Below are 5,815 nucleotides of genomic sequence, written 5' to 3' on the forward strand. Positions count from 1 at the left end.
TCCCCGTGGATCAGTGGTAAAGAATCTGCCTGCAATGCAGGAGACAAAGATTCATCCTTTGATTGGGAAGATCCCCTGGAGGAGGGTATGGCAACCCACTCGAGTATTCTTGCTAGGGAAATCCCATCAACAGAGGAGCCTGGTGGGCTACAGTGCATGGGGTCACAAAGAGTTGGACATGACTGAAGTGACTAAGTACGCATGCAGGCACAAACTGCAGGGTTTGACATTTCTGTTGTAGTCATAATTGTAAAAAAATCTTCAGTTTCACAGTGACTTAGAGATCTCTGATTATTTGCAAATGTAATGGTGGCTCAATAGGCATATCTTAATGCAAAAGTAGGAAGTCAAGAAATCCCTGGAGTAACAGGCAAATTTGGGCTTGGAATGCAGAATGAAGCAGGGCAAAGACTAATAGAGTTTTGCCAAGAAAATGCACTGGTCATAGCAAACACCTTCTTCCAACAACACGAGAAGGCTCTACACATGGACATGACCAGATGGTCAGCACTGAAATCAGACTGATTATATTCTTTGCAGCCAAAGATGAAGAAGCTCTATACAGTCAACAAAAATAAGACCAGGAGCTGACTGTGGCTCAGATCATGAACTCCTTATTACCAAATTCAGACTTAAATTGAAGAAAGTAGGGAAAACCGCTAGACCATTCAGGTATGACCTAAATCAAATCCTTTATGATGATACAGTGGAAGTGAGAAATAGATTTAAGGGCCTAGATCTGATAGATAGAGTACCTGATGACCTATGCAATGAGGTTCATGACATTGTACAGGAGACAGGGATCAAGACCATCCCCATGGAAAAGAAATGCAAAAAAGCAAAATGGCTGTCTGGGGAGGCTTTACAAATGGCTGTGAAAAGAAGAGAGGTGAAACGAAGGAGAAAAGGAAAGATATAAGCATCTGAATGCAGAGTCCCAAAGAATAGCAAGGAGAGATAAGAAAGCCTTCCTCAGCGATCAATGCAAAGAAATAGAGGAAAAGAACAGAATGGGGAAGACTAGAAATCTCTTCAAGAAAATTAGAGATACCAAGGGAACATTTCTTGCAAAGATGGGCTCGATAAGGGACAGAAATGGTATGGACCTAACAGAAGCAGAAGATATTAAGAAGAGGTGGCAAGAATACACAGAAGAACTGTACAAAAAAGATCTTCACGACCCAGATAATCATGATGGTGTGATCACTCATCTTGAGCCAGACATCCTGGAATGTGAAGTCAAGTGGGCCTCAGAAAGCATCACTACAAACAAAGCCAGTGGAGGTGATGGACTTCCAGTGGAGCTGTTTAAAATCCTGAAAGATGATGCTGTGAAAGTGCTGCCCTCAATATGCCAGCAAGTTTGGAAAACTCAGCAGTGGCCACAGGACTAGACAAGTCAGTTTTCATTCCAATCCCAAAGAAAGACAATGCCAAAGAATGCTCAAACTACCGCACAATTGCACTCATCTCACATGCTAGTAAAATAATGCTCAAAATTCTCCAAGCCAGGCTTCAGCAATACGTCAATCGTGAACTCCCTAATGTTCAAGCTGGTTTTAGAAAAGGCAGAGGAGCCAGAGATCAAATTGCCAGCATCTTCTGGATCATGGAAAAAGCAAAAGAGTTCCAGAAAAACATCTATTTCTGCTTTATTGACTATGCCAAAGACTTTGACTGTGTGGATCACAATAAACTGTGGAAAATTCTGAAAGAGATGGGAATAACAGACCACCTGGCCTGCCTCTTGAGAAATCTGTATGCAGGCCAGGAAGCAACAGTTAGAACTAGACATGGAACATCCGACTGGTTTCAAATAGGAAAAGGATCATGTCAAGGCTGTATATTGTCACCCTGCTTATTTAACTTCTTTTTTTTTTTTTTTTAATTTTAAAATCTTTAATTCTTACATGTGTTCCCAAACATGAACCCCCCTCCCACCTCCCTCCCCATAACATCTCTGTGGGTCATCCCCATGCACCAGCCCCAAGCATGCTGTATCCTGCGTCAGACATAGACTAGCGATTCAATTCTTACATGATAGTATACATGATAGAATGCCATTCTCCCATATCATCCCACCCTCTCCCTCTCCCTCTGAGTCCAAAAGTCCGTTATACACAGCTGCGTCTTTTTTCCTGTCTTGCATACAGGGTCGTCATTGCCATCTTTCTAAATTCCATATATATGTGTTAGTATACTGTATTGGTGTTTTTCTTTCTGGCTTACTTCACTCTGTATAATCGGCTCCAGTTTCATCCATCTCATCAGAACTGATTCAAATGAATTCTTTTTAACGGCTGAGTAATACTCCATTGTGTATATGTACCACAGCTTTCTTATCCATTCATCTGCTGATGGACATCTAGGTTGTTTCCATGTCCTGGCTATTATAAACAGTGCTGCGATGAACATTGGGGTACATGTGTCTCTTTCAAATTCTGGTTTCCTTGGTGTGTATGCCCAGCAGTGGGATTGCTGGGTCATAAGGGAGTTCTATTTGCAATTTTTTAAGGAATCTCCACACTGTTCTCCATAGTGGCTGTACTAGTTTGCATTCCCACCAACAGTGTCGGAGGGTTCCCTTTTCTCCACACCCTCTCCAGCATTTATTGCTTGCAGATTTTTGGATCGCAGCCATTCTGACTGGTGTGAAGTGGTACCTCATTGTGGTTTTGATTTGCATTTCTCTGATAATGAGTGATGTTGAGCATCTTTTCATGTGTTTGTTAGCCATCCGTATGTCTTCTTTGGAGAAATGTCTATTTAGTTCTTTGGCCCATTTTTTGATCGGGTCGTTTATTTTTCTGGAATTGAGCTGCAGGAGTTGCTTGTATATTTTTGAGATTAGTTGTTTGTCAGTTGCTTCATTTGCTATTATTTTCTCCCATTCCGAAGGCTGTCTTTTCACCTTGCTTATATTTTCCTTTGTTGTGCAGAAGCTTTTAATTTTAATTAGATCCCATTTGTTTATTTTTGCTTTTATTTCCAGAATTCTGGGAGGTGGATCATAGAGGATCCTGCTGTGATTTATGTTTGAGAGTGTTTTGCCTATGTTCTCCTCTAGGAGTTTTATAGTTTCTGGTCTTACATTTAGATCTTTAATCCATTTTGAGTTTATTTTTGTGTGCGGTGTTAGAAAGTGATCTAGTTTCATTCTTTTACAAGTGGTTGACCAGTTTTCCCAGCACCACTTGTTAAAGAGATTGTCTTTACTCCATTGTATATTCTTGCCTCCTTTGTCAAAGATAAGGTGTCCATATGTGTGTGGATTTATCTCTGGGCTTTCTATTTTGTTCCATTGATCTATATGTCTGTCTTTGTGCCAGTAACTTCTATGCAGAGTACAACATGAGAAACGCTGGACTGGAAGATACACAAGCTGGGATAAAGATTGCTGGGAGAAATAACAATAACCTCAGATATGCAGATGACACCACCCTTATGGCACAAAGGGAAGAGGAACTAAAAAGCCTCTTGATGAAAGTGAAAGAGGAGAGTGAAAAAGTTGGCTTAAAGCTTAACATTCAGAAAACGAAGATCATGGCATCTGGTCCCATCACTTCATGGCAAATAGATGGGGAAACAGTGGAAACAGTGTCAGACTTTATTTTTGGGTGCTCCAAAATCACTGCAGATGGTGACTGAAGCCATGAAATTAAAAGACGCTTACTCTTTGGAAGAAAAGTTATGACCAACCTAGATAGCCTATTCAAAAGCAGAGACATTACTTTGCTGACTAAGGTCCATCTAGTGAAGGCTATGGTTTTTCCTGTGGTCATGTATGGATGTGAGATTTGGACTGTGAAGGCTGAACACCAAAGAATTGATGCTTTTGAACTGTGGTGTTGGAGAAGACTCTTGACAGTCCCTTCAACTGCAAGGAGATCCAACCAGTCCATTCTGAAGGAGATTGGCCCTGGGATTTCTTTGGAAGGAATGATGCTAAAGCTGAAACTCCAGTACTTTGGCCACCTCATGTGAAGAGTTGACTCATTGGAAAAGACTCTGATGCTGGGAGGGATTAGGAGCAGGAGGAGAAGGGGACGACCGAGGATGAGATAGCTGGATGGCATCACTGACTCAATTGGACGTGAGTGTGAGTGAACTCTGGGAGGTGGTGACAGACACGGAGGCCTGGTGTGCTGCGATTCATGGGGTCACAAAGAGTCAGACACAACTGAGAGACTGAACTGAAGCTAATTTACTGGAAATTTCCCTGTAGTCCTTCCAGCCACTGGGTATACTAGCATATAGAAATAGTGTGGGTGGAGTAAATGATGCCACCCAGAAGAGGAAAAGAAACCCAGTGCCAGATGTTGGAGGAAGAATAGAGAGTATTAGATGCAGATATGCAGGGGAAAAAAAAAAAGCAAATGCAAACAGGCAGTGGCCCAAACAGAACTCAAATACTGAAAAGGGAAGACAGGAAGACATGTTACACCCACAGTGCCACTCTAACAGCTTTCAAACCCAGAATCCTGCTAAGGGAATTTGAAAAAGCTGATACCACATTTCTTAGCCTCACAACTCATCTATAATTGGGCCAGGAATGTACTGAGCACCCAAATCTAGAACTGACAAACTCAGTTGAATCAGAATTCTGTGGGATAGATTGCTATGAAAGCTTGAGTTAGAAGAGCTTGACTGAATTTTATCAAAATTTTCACAAAGATTTTAACTGGCATTTAAAATCTTTGTGAAAATTTTGATAAAATTTGAGATTCCTAGCAGTTTGCAGTCGAAGTCAATGAACAAGCAAAAAGGGGCAGAAATGATACATGAGCAGAAACAATGACTAAGTAGACTTTAGGAAGTAAATAAATATAGAATAGAATATGAGTTTGTCTCTTCAGAAATACCACATATTGACACCCAGTCTCCTGTATTACAGGTGGATTCTTCACTACTGAGCCAACAGGGAAGCCCTGGGTCTCATTATTACCTCACATATCTCCTGGACAGGGAGCTTTCGTGGTAGCTCAGATGGTAAGGAATCTGTGTTGCAGGAGATCAAGGTTCAATCTCTGGGTCAGAAAGATGCCCTGGAGAAGGGAGTGGCTACCCACTCCAGTATTCTTGCCTGGAGAATTCCATGGACAGAGGAGCCTAGAGGGCTATGGTCCATGGGGTCAAAGAGTCAGACATGACAGAGTGACATAACACACAACATCCCAGGCAGGGTGCTGCAGGAGCCACCCAACAACCAGTCCTCTCACGTCTCTATGCCAAAAAAAAGGCAAAAATTCAGAGAAAAGCCTATTTCTCCTAGCCAATGGAAAAGGGTAGCTAATAACAGAAAAACATTTTGGCAACTGCCCCTCTGAAGTGAAGTCGCTCAGTAGTGTCTGACTCTTTGCAATCCCTTGGACTGCAGCCTGCCAGGCTCCTCTATCCATGGGATTTTCCAGGCAACAATACGGGAGCGGGCTGCCATTTCTTTCTCCAGGGTATCTTCCCAACCCAGGGATCAAACCCGGGTCTCCTGCATTTTAGGCAGATGCTTTTACCATCTGAGCCACCAGGGAAGTTAACTGCCCCTCTATTTCTGCCAAATACCAACAGGAAAAACTGCAACATACCCTCTCCCCATCCACATGTTAAGCAGGCCTGAGTGGGGAGTTGACTTAAATCCCATGCTGCTATCTTGCAGAAGCAGGCAGCAGGGCTCCAATTTCCCCCTTCCCTGGTATCAGTAGGCCTGAGCAAATAACGAATCTTCCATTCCTGGCCTTGTTGAGACAGGGCAACTTCCATTTACCAGCTGGATGTTATCCAAAGGGCAGAGCAGGTAGCTGATCTTTCAACCCTCTCC

General features: G+C 42.5%; 1 non-coding gene across 1 annotated transcript; it reads right to left on the reverse strand.

The window, feature by feature from the left end:
- Positions 1–5,455: 5,455 nt before the first annotated feature.
- Positions 5,456–5,528, reverse strand: TRNAF-AAA (transfer RNA phenylalanine (anticodon AAA)). The gene has a single exon. It is a non-coding gene; the product is annotated as a tRNA-Phe (tRNA).
- Between the last annotated feature and the right edge of the window lie 287 nt (positions 5,529–5,815).

Source organism: Budorcas taxicolor, chromosome 1 (assembly GCF_023091745.1).
Source record: "Budorcas taxicolor isolate Tak-1 chromosome 1, Takin1.1, whole genome shotgun sequence".
In the NCBI taxonomy this organism is placed as follows: domain Eukaryota; kingdom Metazoa; phylum Chordata; class Mammalia; order Artiodactyla; family Bovidae; genus Budorcas; species Budorcas taxicolor.